Source organism: Pteropus medius, unplaced genomic scaffold (assembly GCF_902729225.1).
Source record: "Pteropus medius unplaced genomic scaffold, Ma_sr-lr_union100, whole genome shotgun sequence".
Classification (NCBI taxonomy): Eukaryota; Metazoa; Chordata; class Mammalia; order Chiroptera; family Pteropodidae; genus Pteropus; species Pteropus medius.
The window spans coordinates 1,505,818-1,527,188 of NW_024344241.1; the positions used below are offsets into that span (position 1 = coordinate 1,505,818).

Below are 21,371 nucleotides of genomic sequence, written 5' to 3' on the forward strand. Positions count from 1 at the left end.
TGGCTCTCCTCTCCTGCTAAGCTTTGTTTTCTGGAAGTAATTAAAACCTTCTGCCACTGCCATTACCACTGATGCTGCTGGAATGGCCATAGCCATCTAGGTTTGTGGCTTGGCAAAGTATCGGCCGCCACCACCGTAGGGGCGAGAGTGTCTACCTCCAAAGTTTTCTCCTTTCATGAATCCGAAATTTGAAGATTTATTGTTATAATTGACAAAACTATTGTAGCTTCTTTTTGCCACCTCCAAAATTGCTTCCATCATTATGAAATCCATTATAACCATCCCCATTGCCACCATATCCCTCACCACCACGGCCGCCACCAAAGCCACCTCAACCACAGAAGAAGTTTGTTCCACAAAGTTGTCATTCCCACCAAAACCGCCTTCATAAACACCACTGAAGTTTCCAGAACCACTTTGACCTCTTTGACAGAATGGAGCACTGGCCATCTCTTGCTTAAATAGAGCTTTCCTTACTTCACATTCGTGGCCATTAATGGTGTGGTATTTCTGAATGACAATCTTATCTACAGAGTCATGGTCATCAAAGGAATATCACTCAGTTATAGAAGAGATGAAATACTACCATTTGCACCAACATGGATGGACCTCGAGATAATTATGTTAAGCGAAATAAGCCACAGAAAACATTGAAAACCACATATATCACTTCTTTGTGGGATATAAATCTAAAAGCAACAAACAAACAGAGACTCATGGACATGGACAATAGACTAGTGGTTACCAGAGGATAGTGTGGGATGGGAGAAGGAGGAGATAGATGGGATAAAACGGGTATCAAATATGTGGTCACAGAAAGAAATCTAACTATAGATGTTGAACACACAATGCAATATATATATATGCCTTGCTGTTGAATTGTACATCTGAAATTTACAGGATTTTGTTATCTAATGTCATTATAATAAATAAATACATACATTCATACATACATACATACATACATACATACATACATAAAGTAAGTAAGTAAGTATGTTATAATCATAAAGCCTCTTTTCTTGTTACTGCCTCAATCAGTCATGATTTTAATCATATGAATTTTCCCATACTGTTCAAAATCAGCTCTTAGGTGATGTTCTTCAGTGTCTTCTTTAATATCACCAACAAAAATCTTTTTCACAGTTAAGTGGGCACCAGATCTTTGAGAATCTTTTCTTGAGACAGCCTCTTTGTTTCCACAACTCTTTCATCTACTTTGTGTGGTCTTGCATTCATGGCTGCATCCACTTCCTCCACAGTTGCATATGTGATAAACTCAAAGCCTCTGGAGCTTCCACCGCTGTTTGGGCTCTTTGAGAGATTCTGACTTAGACATGACGACTGCAGGAGAAGAGATATTAAGGATACTTACCCAGCAGCATCCACTGGCAGAAATTTTTTTTTTTTCAGACTGATTTTTAAGTCGATAAAGAATAATAAAGAATACTATAACTGGAAAGATTAATTTAATTTTATTCATTGAGTGTTTCCTGAGTCCTGAGTTGTTGAGAAGTGTGGGTAATATGGCCTTGCTCTCTTAGGGTCCTTCAATCAAGGAGAGTGTTAGATGAGTCAATAAGTAATTCTTGTTCCTCATTGTAAGGGCTTTGATAGAGACATTTTGGGAACACTGGTGCTCCCAAGAGGGTCAGGGATGCCTTGTGAGGTGTGAAGTACTAATAAAAGTCAGCCAGGTGCCATAGACTGAATGCTTGTGTACTCCCAGAATTCATATTAAATCCTATGTCCCAGTGTGATGGTATCAGGAGTTGAGGCCTTTGGGAGATGATTAGGTCATGAAAGTGGAGCCCACAAGATTGAAATTAGTGCCTTTATAAAAGAGACACCAGAGAGCCCCCTCACTCCCACTTTCATGTAAGGACACAGCAAGATGATGGCCATCTTGAACCAGAAAGCTTTCACCAGACACCAAATCTACCAGTGCCTTCATCTTGGACTTCTAGGCTTCAGAACAGTGAGAAATAAATTTTTGTTGTTTCTGAGCCACCCAGCCTGCAGTAGTCTCTTGTAGCAGTCCAAATGTACTAAGCAACACGATTAAAAGGAAATGTATATGTGTGTGTTGAGGGAGGAATGGCATGCAGGGAAAGGGGAAAAACATTCAGTTGATAGCAGTTTGAAACAACATGGTGTCTTAAAGAACAAGTAAATTTGGAATTGCTAAAGCATCAAGTTTGAAGCAAATAGAGATGGGAGATGAAAAGAGATATTTGACAGGGGTTTATATATTATATTAGGATGCTTGAAAATTTAAAATATGTGACATGAAGACATTTATGGAATTTTAAAAGAGATAAATGGCACAATAGAATTTTCACTTTACTTGCATATCTCCTGTTGTGTAAAGGGGCCCATATTGGAAACAGAAAAAGGATAAAGAGACAGATGCAATACAGTTACCTCCTGATAGAAAATTTTGCTTTTGCATCATTACAGAAGGTTACTTTTTTTTCTGTGATAAAAAAAGAATAGACTTGGAAATACAAAGAAAATTTCTTTTTTCTTTCTCTTTCTTCATAGAGAGAAAATTTGTTTTCTTTTCCTTCCTTCAGCTTCTCCTAAAATCTTGGTCCTAAATCTTGTATTTTTTAAAAAATATATTTTAAAGCAACTAAACATCCTTTACAGAAACAGCTTTGATATGTAATGTTCCATAATTTAAATAATGACTTTCTCCTACATATACAAAAACTTTTCTGAGAAGTGGAAGTTAGAGGATGATTCACTACTTTAAACATGAATTCTTTGAGCACTGCTCTGGTCTTTCTTTGTTTAGTTAATAATTATGTTTTTAAGATGCCTTTACTTGCTTCCTGAGTAATGGGTATGGGGATTTAATCTTTTTTTTTTTTCAGATTTGGAATATCAAGTTGGATTTGTGCCATTCTGGGAATCCTGACCAAAAAATAATTTACATTCTGTTGTCCATCATAGTGTTCAATAAGATAAATCTTCTAAGTTGACTCAAACCAATATGTCTTTTCTGAGGAACATGAGTACATCCAAAGTTGTGCCAAGAGTCTTCAGATCTTCAAAGTGCTCCTGCTTGTTGACGAACTGTTACCTGAAATGGTTACTGGTGATAATTCTTTGCCCTACATTTTCTATTAAAGGTCTGCATTTTTTGTGTCCATACCTCCTCCTCTTCCTTCTCCCTCTCCTCCTCCTCCTCCTCCTCCTCTTCCTCCTTCTTCTTCTTCTTCTTCCTTCTTAAAAAGGCTAAGTTTTTCTCTTATTTTTAATTTTAATGAGGTCCAACTCATTAATTATTGATTTTGGGGACTGTGGCTTTAATATTGCATCTAAGAAGTTAGAATCATGTTCAAGGTCATTTAGATTTTTTTCTATGTAATCTTCTCAGTATTTTATAGTTGTGCATTTTGCATTTCAGCCTATTATCCATTTTTAGTTAAATTTTATGAAGGATGTAAAGTCCGTATATAAATATATTTTTTTGCACATGGATATACAGTTGTTCCTGCACCATTTGTTAAAAAAAAAAAAAAAGGCTATTTTTTCTTGACTGGATTGCTATTGCTCTTTTATCAAAAAATCATTAAACTATATTTATGTGAATCCATTTCTAGGCTATTGCATTGATCTATTTTTTCTATTTTTTCACTAGTACCACATTGTCTTAATTACTGTAGCTTCATGGAAAATATTGAAGTTAGGTAGTATCAGTCTTCCAACTTTTTTGTCTCCTTTAATATTGTGTTGGCCATTCTGTTTTGCCTTTCCACATATAGTTGACCCTTGAACAACAGTGATGTAGACCATCTGCACAATAGAAAATTCATGTATAACTTAAATCAGCCCTACGCATAAATTCTAAAACACCAATTAACCTTTGAATAATACAGGTTTGAACTGCACAAGTCCATTGAACTATGCCCTCTACACTTCTGTTTAAGATCTTAGAGAGGAGATGTATGGCCTTTTCAGATCATAGCTGGAAAGCTTATAGATTCTCATCATTAAGTTAGAGTTAGCTGTAGATTTTTTAAAATAGATATTATTTATCAAATAAAAGAAGATCTCTTTTATTCCTAGTTTGCTGAGAGTTTTTTGTCATGAATGGGTATTGGATTTTGTCAAATCCTTTTTCTGCATCTATTGATGAGATCATGTGATTTTCTTCTTCTTTAGCCTGGTGATGTGATGGATTATATTAATTGATTTTCAAATGTTAAACCAGTCTTGCATACCTGAGGTAAATCTCATTTGGTTGAGATGTATAATTATTATTTTTATACAGTGTTTTATTCAATTGCTAATATTTTTTGAGATTTTTGCTTTTATTTTTATGAGAGATATTGGTCTGTAAGTTTTCTTGTATTATATTTTTCTGATTTTTAGTATTAAGATAATACTGGACTCAAAATGAGTTAGAAAGTTTTTCCTCTGTTTCTATACTCTGAAAGAGATCATAAAAAAATGGTATAATTTCTTCCTTATATGTTTGGTAGAATTCATCATGAACTTGTCTGTGCCTGGAAGGCTATTAATTATTGATTTAATTTCTTTAATAGATATAGGTCTATTTATTGTCTATTTCTTCTTGTTTGCGTTTTGGCAGATTGTGTCTTTTAAAGAATTAGTCCATTTTACTTATATTATCAAATGTATGATCATAGAGTTTTTCATAGTATTCCTTTTTATTGCCCATGGGATCCATGATGATATCTTCTCTCAATTTCTGATATTAGTAATTTGTGTCTTCTCTCTTTCTTAGCTCGGCTAGCGGCTTATCAATTTTATTGATCATCTTTTGATCTTTTTTTTTTTAAGCAAAACCTTCTCTTCAACTACATTCTGTGGTGAGACTCCTTTCCTCTCAGTTTCTACAGAAAAGCACCTCCAGTTATTCCATGTTAGGCAGCAACCATGGGGTGACAGCACAGACCAGCAGTCAGTATTACATGTCCAATCTTCTTTGTATAGGAAAAAACTGTCAAACTCATTTATAGATTTCTTTTCCCATGTTTAATAATATTTCAGCAAAAATAATAAGTAAGGCTCAAGAAGAGGAATTATGACATTGCATTGTGTTAATGGCTATAAATAATAAATAAACACTGCCTTTTCTTTACTTCAATTGAAGACCCTAGATTCATGACAGTTAACGAGACACTAAATTTTAAAGTTCATAGAAAACTATTTAAATATAGTATTCAATTGCTACGAATCAGGTACTCTTGCTATTTGGCTCAGATCTACTTTAGAAACATCTAGGATTGTTTTAATTTTTGCTTATATTTCTATAAAAGAGACTAATATATCTTTTCAATTTGAAAAAAAAAAAACACAAACACATACACATTCACATATCCAAAGAAATAATCAAACCACATTTGCCTCAGTATGACCCAAGTAAAAATTATGAAAACATTGAAAAACTACTTTGTTTTATTTTCACTTTATAAGAAAAAAATATGTAAATAAACATGTGTTGAAAGTAATGATCCATAAAATTCAAAGAAACAATCAATAAAATCAAAAAAACAATCTATTTTATTCAACATATTGTATTTTGATTATAGGCCACCAGAGCCCACTAATAAATAAAGTAATATTTGCTTTTGATTAATATCTTTGTATGTCACTAGTTTTAAATTTCATTTGGTAACTCAAGGCCAGTGAATATTTTTATGAAAAAATCAAAAACAGAAACTAAAACTAGGCTCTGAGAAGATCATATATGCACAGTAGGTTAAATTATTTAAGTTATTCTTTGTAATTAAAAAAAAATCTAAGTAATTAAATCATAAATTCTGCTAATAGCCCTACTCAGTCTGGAGTCACAATGGTGTGGGAAGAACCTATGCTGTGAATCAGGGTCCCTGCGTGCTGGTCTAATCTCAGTCACAAATTTCCCTGGCTCTACAATTTCCACATGTATAAAATAAGGACATCAAAATGCATGATTGTAAGTCCCTTTTCATATCTAAGTTAAGGTTCTACACCACTACCTGTAATATCAAATAAACATACACCTTAAATAAAGAGAGCATGCCTCTGAAAAGCGTTAAGTATAAGACCATTCTCTAAATTTTTATTTTAAAGTAAATTTAGACTTATAGAAATGTTGCAAAAGTAGTATAGAGAGTTCTCATTTACTTTTCATCTACCTTTTCCTGATGTCAACATACTGCATAATCATAAAAACACTATCAAAACTAAAAAATTAAAATTGGCAAGATTCTATTCACTAAACTACAGTCTTTATTCAGATTTTACCACTTTTTCCACTATTGTCACTTTTCTGTTCCAAGTTCCCATAATGCATTTATTTGTCATGTCTCCTTAGCCTTCTCTAATCTCTGACAGTTTCTCGATCTTTCCTTTTATTATTTAATTTTAACATAGTGTTTTAAAGAGTATAGATCTTCTATTTTGTAGGGTAAGTGCTGGTCACATGTCCCTCAGTTAAGGTTTATCTAATGTTTTCTTATGATCACATTAAGGTTATACGTTTTGGCAAGAATGCCACAGAATTGATTAATTGATGTGCCCTTCTGCGTATATCATATCAGAGGTGTATGATATTAACCTGTAATTCATATATTTTTAATGTTTTTGGAGTATAAGTAGATAATATTTATACTCCTCTAATAACTTCTTAAGCTTAGAGTAAATAAATTTTATTAGTTTTCTGATTTAACAATAACAAATATAAAACTACATCACCCCTATGTCCAATAAGTGAGTAAAAAGAATAAACTATTCTTTCTCTTAGAAGCATGGAAAAGAGGGATTGAAAATGTAAAAGAAATGGGAGGTCTTTTTTAAAATCATGAAATTAATATGAAGTTTCTTTGGCCTGGGAGCAATTGCATTGGCAATTAACAGCATAGTCTATCAAAAACTTAGTGGAACTATAAAACACATGACAAAATAGAAATGTCTTGGTTAAGTACATTTGTAAAAGAATAGTGTCTCAGTGATTTTTTTTATCTAAGAGATATTATAGGTCTTGTTTTCTATTTCTTTTTAATTAGCAAAAGTTTGTCTATAGTTATTTTTCTACATGCTATGTAAAAAGCCCCCGAAATATGTAAGGCTGTACAACTTAATAAACCAGTTTTTTACTAGTTTATCCAATGCATATAAACATCTTTTGTACACTTAATTTTTTTTTATCATTAAGATATCTACCTATTATAAATATCCTCTCCCATTTAATACCTCTTTACTTTCTTCTCCCATGTAAAAAGCAAATACACCACAGGAGAGTAGGATATTACATTCTCAGTGATCAGATAAGATAGTGTTCTTGCTCCATTAAATTAGATATGTGTTATATCTAATTTACAGATATAATTGGAAAGAATTAAACAAGAGGTTGATAAATCCTGAAAGTGAAAGAATGCTTGGAAAAAGAAGGAAGAAAAAATGGAAAAGACATTTTGGAATATGGAAAAGAAGAATGGAATATGCAGGTGTGAGTTTAAGAACAGCAATAAAGTCACTACATTTAAAGTTAGTAAGGCAAGTGTGCTGGGTTAGAAATACAACTCAGAGTTTTAAGAATACATGTTGATTTTAGACATGAATTTAATTGTGGTTGACAAAAAGAGAAAATGAAAAGAATTGCTGAATCTCTTATAAATTAAATTAAAATAGTAATAAAAATATTCACAGGTGAAATAGCAAAAATGTAGAGAAAAATAATTATGAAATTCTTATAATGTTCCTATTTTCCATCTAATAACCTAAAAGAACAAACTTCCCATGAGAAGCTCTTTAAACTGAGCAATGTTTTGTTTTCATTTCCAAGACAAAAATCTAATATTATCTCTGATTTCCTTTTTATTTCTCTGTGTTTTCTTATTATATACTTTTATTAATGCAAATCTTAGTTAGTCAAAAATTGAATGAAAAACCACAAAATCACAAGTGTAAGGACATTTGTGAATACAATGGATATCGGTTTTTTTGCAAACTAGTCGTAAAAGATGACAAAAACTTTTTGTTGTTGTTGTGTTGTTATTTCAAGAGCAAAGAAGATGACTCCACTCCATTCTGACTACCCTGGGGCACTGTGTTCAGGTCTGCGTGTCTAGATTCAACAGGTCTTTGACCAACAAAATTCTGAGTAACAGTTGAAACTTTTGAGGATGTTTAATAGGAGATGGAAAAAGAGTGGAAATATAAGAGCCATTTCTAAATGTCTGAAGCATTGGTAGGTGGAACAAACATTTTCATTGACTGAGACACTTGGATGAAAACCAAATAGGTGAATATTTCAAAAAGAACATTAGCTGATTGTAAAGAAGAACTATTTAAAATTTATTTCGCCTAAAAATGTGTCTGGGTTTCAAGGTTTCCCATCACTAGAAATATAGAGAAAAATGGAATGGCCTCTTATTATGAAAGGTATAGAGAGTACTCATTCATCTGATAATGTTGTACTAACTAATCTTGATGTTTCCTACTAAACCAAGACTCTATAAGTGTAAAATGGTTATATTAACTATATTTTACGTATTTTTAATTATTTAAATTTAAAAATATTAAAAAATATTTTAAATGCCTTAAAAGCATTCTTTTTTTTAAAGCTCCCAGTCATTTATTTTATACATTGCTAAATTAAGCCTTTGCAGTATAAGAAACTCTTCTAACTTTTAAAAATTTCAGGATTTAATAAGTCATGTGTACATAATGTGATAGATGATGATGGATAGATAGATGATAGATGATATAGATCGATAAATGATAGATAGGTAGATAGATAGATGATGATAGATAGATAGTAGAGTTATTCACTTATATGTTAATATATGTAGTTATGTAGGCTAATAAAGTAAATGAAATAATAAAAAACAAGATTATAATTTCCACTTCGCATGGCTTTATGTTACAATTTTGTTGTTGTTGAAGCACATACAAAGCCTAAAATAAATGAGCTTATCTTTTTAAATAAAATTTTAAAATGTGTTTTCTAAATAAATATTTGTATTGTTAACAACTAAATTCATTTATGATGAGTTCGGTAAAAGTTCAGAGAAAATGAATTTTTTGTGAAGACTATGTCCTATTTCATTTAAATCTTCCCTATTACTATTATTTGTAAATTGTCACGTATTATTTCTACATTTTCTCCACTACATTTTCTCCATTTCTGTCTCTGGATAAAAGGATGTTAGAAAACACAAACTAAGGCTAATACAGAAAAAATAGAATAAAGGCAAGAAGGAAAGGCCATGTTCCTCAAGTCATTATTCCAATTTTTAGTTTTTTATTTTCTCATTTATTGAGGATGAATGAGAATGAGACACTGAGCTGCCCTCCCAGGAACCAGAATTGTCCAAACAACTGAAATAGTATGAAATGATTAGGGCCAGAACTTAAAGAAAGCCAAATAAGGAAGATAGATTGCAACAGATACTTAATGAATCAGCAGTATATTGTATACTGAAACTAGGGAATATGTGTGGTACATATAAGGCAGTAGAAATTTGGCTTACAAAGAAGGCAAGATAACTAGAAGTTATGAAAGACATGGGATTCTAAAACCCAATTATGAAAGACGTGGGATTCTAAAACCGAAATTCTCAGCTACAGAGTCTTGATACAAATATAAATATGTAAATTTTATCATATACATCTCCCATCTATGGAACTATCTATGCTATAATGATGATAATAATAATGAAAGTGACAATTACAAAAAATCTAACAAATTAATTAATTGACTGAAATATGCCCATGGAGGTGTGCTTCGCATTTGAGCATCTTTTCTTATCGATGTCATGAAAAAAATAAAAAATGCTTCTATAATACACTCCTCTGAAAAAGATGATAGAAATTTAGACTAAGAATCTATTTCCAATAACTCTTGTGTAGAGATATTAAGATTTTTATTTCTTCAGGCTTTTAAGGGTACTTTGAACTAACAAATGTTTATTAAGCGCCCTAAAGATACCTGCCTCCCTTATTCTCCACATTGCTGCCTCAGGTATCATTCTAAACCTTAGACCTAATTAAGCACTTTCAGTTCAGTCTTTCAAAGCCTTCTCATTGTCATGGCAAATCAGACTCTCTACAGCCTCATCTCTTACCATTCTTCCTTTTATGCTTTATTATTCATGTTTTTTATATTTCTTTTAAGTTGTGTTTCCTCGAACATATTCTTCCACCCTACACTTTTGCATAACCAGTACCCTCATATATAAGACTTTTCATTGCCTTTTCACTAACTCTCATTTATCTTTTAGGTTTCTGTCTAAATGCACTTTTCCAGACCTTCCCGAGACTCTCTTAACTGGATCAGACAGGACTTCCATATGCTCCTAAAGTACTCTGTAGGGTACCTACAAAGGCACCTAAATTTCATTATTTGCTCCATTTATTTGTCTATCTTTTTTTGAAAAAATATAAATTCTATGATAAATGGAACACCTTATCTCCAATACCCAGCACAGGGCTTGATGCATAATTGGAATACAAAAAAACATTTGTCAAAAGATGAATAAATTGAGCAGAGAAATAGGAAATATAAGTAGCCTTTGTGGGAATAAGTGAGTTGTTTTTACAGCTGAGTGTATTTCCTCATCTATATGTAACACATTATCCTCTTTCCTAAGAATTTAGCCACAAGAATGGTCCTTCTTGCAAATAGAGAAATGGTGGTAGAATACTTGATGCCTCTTCTAAATCACATAATTAATCTTTGGCAGAGATGGGATAAGGACACGTCTCTAGACTCTTTCTGCCTCTCCTAGCAAATTGAGATTCATTTTAGTCATGCTGTCACAGACAAAAACATCATATACTAGATTAAGTTCCCCAAAAAAGGAAGGGGAAAGATATCAAATGGATCAATATGGAAGCAAGATGTAAGTGTAGTTTCTCCAGAGGCTTTACTTTTATTAACTAACTTATGGAGGAAAAGTATTGCACAAATAATCCATGGCTATAAAATGATCCTGGTGTTTGGAGAGAACTAAGAAAAGGACTGAATTTGCCTGGAAGCATTTCCAGGTGAACTTATCTACATCGTGTCCATGTTTCTCCAATGGAATTGGAAGTATCAGAAGAAATAGACATGTTCACACCCTGATTTTTAATCTCTTGAGAGTTTATCAGATTTCTAGCATCATCATGTTTTCGTAGTTAAGCAAAATAGGCTTGCTCACATTAATAACTAAAAAAGACAGTTTCTCTGCTCTCATCTTCACTGTGTCCTCATTTAATAGGACTGATTCTGGTGTGAAATGAAGGGAGAGCACTCTGGTTAGCATAAAACAAACCACACATTGCCCTCTGGTCTTGCTCTGCTGAGACTGAAAAGATCTTATCCTCCTTTTCCAGATTATACACTCCATAGAACTTTGGACAATCTTCCATTTCTTTTTTTTTCTTTTTTTTTAAATTTCTTTTTCTTTTTCATTTTTTTTTTTTTTTTAGGCAAAGCAACCCTTGATTGACTTCACAGATTGCAAGGAACTTGTCAGTTTACAATCCCTTATTTTTTTTATTTTTTATGCCTACAGCACTTGGTCCTTCTAGGTGGTCTCCCACCCAAGTACTAACCAGGCCCCACCCTGCTTAGCTTCTGAGATCAGACGGGATCGGGCTTGTTCAGAGTAGCGTGGCCATGATGACAGTTTTTCATTTTGGTAGCCAGTTACCTTTATGGTATAATCTGAGATTAAAAATAGGGGGAGGAGAAGAAAAAAAAGAATTGTACTTGAAATATAATAGTCTCACTTAAACCTTGAACACCAAAGGTCATGCAGAATGCTGCCATGGCCTGAGCAACAAATCAAACACACGTGGCTGTGACAATTATTTATAAACCCAAAAGCCTCCCTGGTGAAAGAGGAGAATCTACCTTTTCGTCTTCATAGAAATGGAATAGAAAAAGAGTAGCCTTAAAATTCTATTGGGAAAAAAAAAAAACACATTTATGTTTGTAGAAACCTGTTATAAAGTTTTCATGCCATACTAGATGTGTGTTTAGCAATATATAGGCAAATGTGTAGGATATTGGCGGGCCAAAATTTACCCATGAAGATTTAGGCATTGCTGCTTTATCTTGAGAATGTTACTACATTACCATTCGCTGTCTTTCAAAAATTTTCAACATTGGACACTAAACCCATCATACCCCCAGGACTTAATTCAGATAGTCTTCTTGATGGGCACACCATCCAGAAGATGGGCACACCAAAAGATAGATGTTTCATAAGCTTGTTTGTTCCTTTCACTTAAGGCTATTGCAATGTGTTAAGAGCATCTACCTCAGGGCAACCAATTGCCCAGTACCCTCCTCTGTCTGATATCGACCAGTTGACAAGATTATGTTATTCCAAGTCATCATTTCTCTTTGGCTTCTAGTAACAGATCCCCGAGAAATTTCACTTAGCCAAACAAATATTGGTTTTCAAATGTCTATTTATCCTTTAAAAAGCTTCATTCTTCAAAAATTCACCATAGGCCAATAAACTTATGGTGTGCCCATAGATCTTCACAAATTTTCAGGTGTGTCTGAGTCACCTGTCAGTGCCAATTATCATACTCATTTTATTAACAGAATTTATTTAAACATATTAATTGATATTTAAGGATTTTCAAAAGCTTTGATTTTTCACTACTTTTACGATGAAGGAAATTTTCTGTTTTACTTCAACTTGATTTTTTGTCTTTTGCTCTCTGATCATTCTTGGGTAATAAAATAAAGATTTAATTAAAAAAAATAGAAAATGGGGGAGAAATCATTCCTAGATCCATGTTTCCTACCTTATCTGTGTCAACTTTCTTTTGAAAACTTAATATGGTGTTTAAAAGAAACTGGATTGAGGTATTCAAAGGTTTATCAGTCACTTCAAGAAAAAGACCACAGAAGTCTTACAGCAAGCTGTTTTTCTGTCAGGAAAGATTAGAGAAGGTGGTTTGTAAGAAACATGCGTTTTCACACACACAAAAGGTCTCATTGGTATCACCTAAAGAGAAAAATTATTTGAGTATTTTGTTTTCATCAATTGAGGTTATCCAAAAAAATAAATATTAAATACAATCTTAAAGCACTATTCACACTTAATGGTAATTACTCTAACACATTGAACTGGAACTAACCAACAGAATTATCTTGATTTCAGTAAAGGATAAAGCGAAATGAGATAATGTTTAAAATATCTAAATATTATATCGAATGTTTATTGAACTTGTTTAGGAAGAGGATTATGTCTTCCTTAATATAATAAATCTATGAAGTTCAGAGTATAGCTTTGTAAGTCTCTTGGTGTCAAATTTTAGAATAACCTAGTATTGGTTAAAACTGTGATAAGAGCAATTTTATTCATAATATTCTCTAAATCAGTCTTCATATTTGACTTCCAAAAAAAACACAAAAAACCGGAAAAGATTCATATAAAAAACAACCCAACAACCACCTCTTTGCACATCGGAGTCCACTTCCTGAAGCCGTGCACAGGACACAGCAAGGCGATAATCGTTAGAACCACCCAGCAAAAACTCCGAGAATCAGCCACAGTTCTAGCACTTTGTGTCCTTTTCTCTCACTGATGTCAGAGAAATAGAAAAACATGAACTCTATTTCTCCCTTTCCATCACCCTAGAAATTCAAGTAGGCCTTCGGCTGTAAACTTTATAAGCATAGGAGGAAGATGAGGAGGGACATGAGACTCTCAGAGGACTGAAGATGAAATGTTAACGTGGCAAAGTGGGATTTCCCAAGATGAGCTCCATGCTGCTCCTGTGTTCATCAAAAAGGAAAAAAAATCTTCTTCCTCTATCTTAGTCTCCATGGCTTTTTGACTCAGAACTTAAAAAACAATAATTTGTATCACCCTTAAGAGTTTGCCAAGTGCTTTAATATATATATTTAAACTGAATCTCAGAACTGTAGATACAACTTTTCCTATTTTACAAATTCTGGCTCCATTTACTAGCTGTGTGACCTTGGACAAATTACTTAATATCTGTGTGTCTGATGTTTCTCTTTGATAAAATGGGACCAATTATAATAGTTACCTTAGAGAATCGTAAAGATTAATAAATGCATAAAATACCAATAACCAGGTCCAGCACATAGGAAGAGCTGGAATATGGTTGCTGGTATTGCTATTATTAACAAATTAAGTTTATGAAACATAACTTATTGAGAAGGAGTGCTGTTCTTTTACTGAAAGATTCACAACCCTATTCTCATGACACCAAACTTATCTTCTCTCCACTCCCTCATACTGCCTCTGATACACAATCTTAATCTCCAGATAGGTTAAGTGGACTAACTTCAAAGTTAACCATCTTTATAATAATTATCTTCTGATTCAATGAATTCGATTTCCAAGCAATTTTCAGAATATAACACATTAAAATCAAGGACTGTTCTCTGCATTATCATATCTGATGTTTAACATGGTGTCGGGGCTAAGGGAGAAGAAATAGGGAAACATTTTATAGCAGAAGCAGACCATTGCATTAATATAAACATTTAGGGAAATCACTGCATTAATGAACGTGATAGTAGGCTTTGTGCATCAGGGGTTCTGATGAAGTCTACCAACTTGTACAAAGTAGTTACAGTCTTGTTTTTAAGTGCTTCTCAAGCATTTGGGCAAGTTAGCACATTTAGCTTTGCCTTTGTCCTAATCAAAGGCAGCACAGATGCATTTAGTCAAAATCTCGTGTTAATAACTGAATCCCTGCAATACTGAGTATGATTTTCTTTCCTTGTGATTGTAAATAAATGAATAGAATCTCAATGGTTTGTTCTGAGGAATGTTTAATTCAAATGAATTATCAATTTAATGATCAAGTATTTGCTATAGATTTCACTTTTTTAACACAAAAGGTGATTTATGGTCACTTTTTTTTTTTCTTTTCTGGTGTATATCTTTCCTGGGGAGGAGCAATTGACTATTCTGAAAAGAGTGTAGCCTTTGGATTTGTCAGACCTGCCTTTGAATCTTAATTCTGTAACTTTGTAGCTGTGCGACTTTGAGAAATTTGTTTAGTTTCTCTAAGACTGTTTTCTAAACTATAAAATAGAAATAGAATGCTCCATGACAGTGCTATGGTTAACTCTGCATGAGAAGTAACACACTTGGGCCAGTGCCTCACTTATGCATGATGGGCATTTCAGACATGTTCCTCTCTTGTCCTTTTCTCTTGTCACTGAGTGCATCTCCCAAAATGAGTGAGTATGGGAAAGGTATTTGCTGCTCCATTGGTCCAGAGCAGTGTTGTCAGGCCATATTAACCTAGGACTAAAAAAGTAAGTTTCACATTCTTCCAGGCTATTTCAGTACCCCCTGCTAGCACCTTCAAAGCAAAATCCCATCTTCCTATGCACGTTAAATGTTTCTCAGATCCTAGAAAAATCATTGATTTTCCTCTTCTACCCAGATTAAAATAGTGGCTCTGCCATTTAGGCTGTGTGACATTGGGCAAGTTACTGAACTTCTCTGTGCCTCCACTTTCTTGTCTATAAAATGGGAATAATAAAAAGACCTAACTCACAGAGTTCTTTTAAGGATTACAGAGTTAATACCGGTAAAGCACTTAGAGCATTTTCAGGGCATTGTCAATGCTCACATCCTGGCTATTCTCAATATTCTGTTCCAGCTTCCTACCTGATTATTGTGTTTTTTGTTTGTTTTATTGAAGTATAGTTGGTATACAATATTATATTAGTTTCAGGTGTAAAACATAGTGATTCAACATTTATATTCCTTACGATGTGATCACCACGATAAATCTATCCCCATACAAAGTTATTACAATAATATATACTACTTTCCCTATGCTGTACATTACATCCTGTGATATTTTTTTACCTGGAGGTTTATACCTCTTAATGACTTTTTTCCTCGGGGTTGATGCTGCTGAAGTTCCCTGCACTAACTTTGTGTGACCTGAAACTCTCCAAAGCCAATCTGCCCATAGCCGCTAATGCCTACAAGTCAAGGATGCGTTCTCTAACGCCTCTGAGGAGTCACTTATGAGCTGAGCTTTCTGCTACCTGGGGACATCCTGCTTTTACCACATGATCATCCACTCCAAGACCCTTACAGTCATGCAGTTGTTCCTACAAAACAGAAATATTTATCTCTGGGGTTTTGTTTTGTTTTCTCTCTCATAGCTCCCTCCCTAACACTCAGGCATGACTCCACACTATTGGCGCAGGGGATGACGTGAATGACAAATCCTCCTCTGATCGCAGAATCAGCATTTCTGACCATGAGGCACTTTTCTTGGCTTCAACTCCTGTGCTTTTATTTCTCCTATCTTGAAGGTGAGTTTTCTTAAAAAAACAAACAAACAAAAATCCCTCTAATAGTGCCTTCAAATAAGCCTACTTTGAGTCTGTCCCACACGTCTGAATCCTGGGCCCACACTATACTTAATGTCTCTCCTCTTGGTGATACAAGTCAGTGAAATTCCTAGGAGTTTTTGGCACAAATATCCTTGCTAGAAAATTTAAAATGTGATTTCAAGAAGCAGCCAGAGTACTTGTTACTAATATCAAAAAATGCAGAGGAAGCCATGATAGATGTTACAGGAGCAAGACTGTTTTCTCCCCTGTCCTTATGGTCAGCTTTAGTCTAATCTCAAAGAGAGGAAACACACATGCCTCATATAAATATTTGTACACAGATAGCCATTGGCATGTGCTAAGTCGTTGCCATTTCTAGCCAGAAGAACACTTTGGAAAAAAAAATTAATGAATGTATTCTGCTATGGTTTCAACTAGTTAATGCTAAGTAGAACTCTGAGATCATAGCTTAGATAACCCCTAACAAAGCCAGCATGACCAAGTGTATGGGCCAGGGTACCAGCAGGAGACCTCGCCGTGGGAACTGTGCCTGCACCAATACTAATTTTGCAGGTATCCGCTGCGTGTTCCTGGTGAAGAGCAAAGGAAACCACCGGCATCTAAAAAAGAAAAAGAAAAAGAAACAAATCTTCCCAACTGCCTTGGAGTTTAATTTGCAATGCATACATATTTTTTATGACATTTTATCATTAGAGTGGAATTTCCATGAGGGTATTTAATCTATCATGTTTACTACACAATTGCCAGCATCTAGTCTAGACTGATTATTGTTTTGTTTATTCAGAGTTAGCGATGATTTCATACATAAGCGGTTATGTTCCAGGGGTATGAAACTTCATTCATACTCATTTATTTTTCCATTTAGCAATTATTTATTTAGATCCTAAGCAAGTCACATGGAGGAATAAATGAATAAGTGAATGAATAAATGAATAAGTGAAGTTTTTAAATATCAGAATTTAGTAGGTCTAACACTTGAATTTATTAATATTTTGAACCAGTTTAGCCTCAAAATTGACAGGCCATAGGATGATTTTTCAAATGTTCATTCAGAGCCGATGGTAATTTCAAACATGAAAAGTAAACACTAAGGAAAATTGACCAAATGTAAATGATAATATTTTAACAAAAACAAAGATTTTCAAAGCTAGTAATTTTATTTCAGAGGTCACATTCAGTAAAATCTAGATCAGATGTGTCTGAATCTATATCTAAATATTTGATATCTATTTAATCTTAAATCGTGGATGATTATGAACCTAAAATATCAAATTCATGAGTTCTTATAAAGGGTCAATGATTACAAGATATTGACAAACCAATGACATTACCTAACTCTTTTGGAACCTGAACTTGTGATACTTTCTCTTAACTCTAGATTTTTACTCTTCAGTTAGTTCTAGACCTTATTGTAAAGAAATACATGTATGCTCTGTGGGAATAAAATTAAAGGTATTAGCTTTACTCCATATTTTTAATGAGGAAAAAATCTGTTTTTACAGGTCTTACATTTATGTAGATATGAGTAGATTTAGTGAGTTACAACTTGAATTGTGTCCTGTGATGTGAATGCTGTGTTTTGGTTTCACTTATGGTTTTATTGCAATCATGGGATAATGTTAAATTAACCACTTTAAATAGAATTTTAGCCTTTATGTATGACATTTTTGTTAAAAAAATATATATATATGAAAGCCCAAAAAATAGTATTAGATACTGACTTGATTTTTAAATAATTTTAATTTGAAATATAGCTTATACCTGATGTTCTAAATTGATTCTCTTTTGTCATTATTCTTCAAATTGCCCCATCTTTATCTCAAATGTTTCAATAGTTGTTTCAATTATCACATTAAAACAAAATGAAGTAAGGTTGATATGCAGGAAACTTTGCAGCTTTACTGAGTTACAGATTTAAACATGACCTGAGGAATTATCTTTGTTTGTGTTTTGATTCTGGTTCTTTTGTGTCTACTCGCCCCTCCTCCCCGTGTGTGTGTGTGTGTGTGTGTGCGCGCACGCGTGTGTGTTAAAAGAAATTGGTCCAGTTAAAAGACACTGCCTGAAAGATGATTTGACATCCACATAGGGTTTAGATACCCACAGATAAAAACCAAAAAAGATGTTAAGCAAAAAGTCCCAATGAAAGTTGCTTTTAATTTAGCTCCTTAAAGAGCCAATCTCTAAATAATCTTCTAAATTACAACTTTATCAATCTGAAAATATTTGTTCCTAGCTTTTTATCGACCTCAGCCCCCTATAACCACAGAACAAAATACTACCAGCTAACATGAACAAGATAAACATTTGGATGATATTGTTTTTTAGTTATTTTCTTTTTCTTTTTCTTTCCACTGCACTTCCTTCCCCACACTCCTCTTCTCCTCTCCTCTCTCTATAGGTCCCCGTTATATGTGCAAATGATTAAACAGCAGAGCCTTTCACAACACAGAAATGACAGAATGGCCACTACGTTCATGATTCCTTTCTTATAAAATGGGAAAACTGGCTTAGTCTCTTGTAGAAAACTCTTTTCTGGTTTTAATCCACCTTGCATACCTAGGTTCAATTTCAGTTCTACTTCAAATACAAGGGCCTTCAGGCACACATTGCTTCTTATTTGTTGTCTCATTAGAGATTTTCAAAATGCCTCTATGTCTTCCAATAGTCACAGGAAGCTCTTCAGTCCCTGGTTGTAAGTCAGAACTGGTTGATTAGATAAGTAAATGTATAAAAGAAGTGGGTTATTGCTTAAAAGTGGCACAGAGGATTTATTTTAATTAATCCTCAAATTTAAAATGTTTTGAACCAGTAGTTACAAAATAGGTACGGGGATGTAAAGTGCAGCATATGGAATACAGTCGATAATATTGTAATAACTATGTATAGTGCCAAGTGGGTACTAGACAAATCGGGAGGATCACTTAATAAATCATATAAATGTCTAATCACTATGCTGTTCACCTGAAACTAATATAAAATAATATGCAATGTCAACTGTAATTAAAAAATAAAAACTTAGAAAAAGAGTAAATAAAAAAGTATACGCAACTTTATTTTCTATCATCGTCATAGCTAAAAGTTCGGTTTCAAGGAATGTTGACCAAAACGCAACTATTAAATTTAAGAAGAACCATTTGCAAAATAATCATGTTTTGAACCACAAAACATCTGTCTGCACATTGAAAACTATTATATGTATATACATTTTAAGAAAAAGAGCATAGAGAATGATGAATTTTTTTTCAGGGAAGAAGTCTTGCATCTTTTCGGAATAAACACATTTAGAGATCCTAACACACATTTTTTCTGGGAACATACATTTTTCTCTAAACTGAACATGTTTTTGTTTGTCTGAGTAAATAAAATGTGGTTTTATTCCAAAACTAAAGAATTTCAAAAAATTTACCAGAAATTGGCATGTACACAGTAAATTTCTCATGTCTTCCATAGACTCAAGACCTTTTCATTCAAATGGTCTGCATTGATTATTTGTTGTGTAAAAGATACCTCATGAGGGAAGGAGTGGAACTATGAAGATAAGTAATATACAATCCTTACCTACAAGAATCTTTTGTAAATAGATAAGTCAACTAACTACTCAAATAAGCATGGTAGAAGATGTTGCCAGATAATAAACTCTTCTGTGGAAGTGACTCAACCTGTCCACATTTCGTTATTTTATATTTTTTTTAAAAAAAAGGAAAAAAAACTGTTCTCTGCCCTCTTCCTTCAGAGGCTATAGAGATAATGTTCATAAAGTTTAAAATTAATTGCCATCATGATTTGTCTTCATTTACTTGAATTAACTTAATCTAACGCCTGCCAATGTATTGCCAGTTTATGATACACACAGGCACACACACTCCTTCTGGAAGAATTTGCAGTACACCCTCCTAGCTGATTAGCTTAAAGGAACAACATTAGAATACTTGCTAGAATGTGTTCTATGTGTGTAAAATTAATTTACATTTGCCCTGCTTTTATCACGAAGGCTTTCTGATGCTTTTTAAACATGATTTCATTGTATGAACATGTGTATACATGCACCTCTGCATAGAGCCCTAAAATTAAATTGACTTGTTGGCTAAAGTTAGAGCAAATACTTTTCTAGCTTCTTTCTACCACTCAATAAATTATTACAGTCTGTGCACAAAACACAAATTACATGCTTTATTAGTATGTTCTGTGGTAACCTCAAAACCACAAGTGTTTACATGTGTGGCACGCATGCACTTTGGGGCTTTTTAATAGCTGGTTGACAAGAGATTAAAGGCAGAAATATGGCATTTTATTAAAGCAAACATATCAGTATGCCTACCATGATAAAATGATCTAGCTTTCTTGAGACACAAAAGTTTCTGTTGAGTGATACCTTTGAAATTCCTTGAGGGCACCCTATTATTCACTTTCCTCAACAGAGAGCAGCTGCAAATGGTCTCCAATTTTCAAAGAGTATTGCCTGGTCATTCTTTACTGTCAAAATGAAGAAGAGCATAAAAGTTAAGTCAATAAAGTAATATAAAATACTTAATATAAAAATTCAAGAATGAATGATTAACCATTAAAAACTTACAGTAGCTATTTCTTCCAGGAAAAAAAAAATTAACATTTCCCCTGAAACCTATTAACACTCCTTGTAAACAATATTCTTTTTTGAAATATATGACCTTTCTTAATGCTCTCCACACACATGGCATTTTTCTTATATCCACTTTCCTCTGCTGATATGAAGTTGACTTCCTCAGGAGAGAGTACTCAGAGCCCCTTCCTCAGATATATGTGATCTTCCAGTAAATATTCCACATGGATGTATACATCAGTGTTGAATACTAACTCTGACAACCTGTTGTGTGTGTTGCTGACCCAACTCTAGAATTATAGAATATGCCAGTGGATGAACAGGTGACAAAACACACTGCCTACCTTTGATCCCATAGCTTCTTTATCAATCTAAAAAATTTGAAAAATTAATAATTATGAAAATTGTATAAATATCTCTTTCCTTGGTCTCATTCCTCACTGACATCTCTTTAGT

The 21,371-nt window shown here is 33.5% G+C and overlaps 1 pseudogene; it reads right to left on the minus strand.

The window, feature by feature from the left end:
• Window positions 1-21,371, minus strand: part of LOC120607733 (heterogeneous nuclear ribonucleoprotein A1-like) — a 65,348-nt pseudogene continuing 43,977 nt past the window's right edge.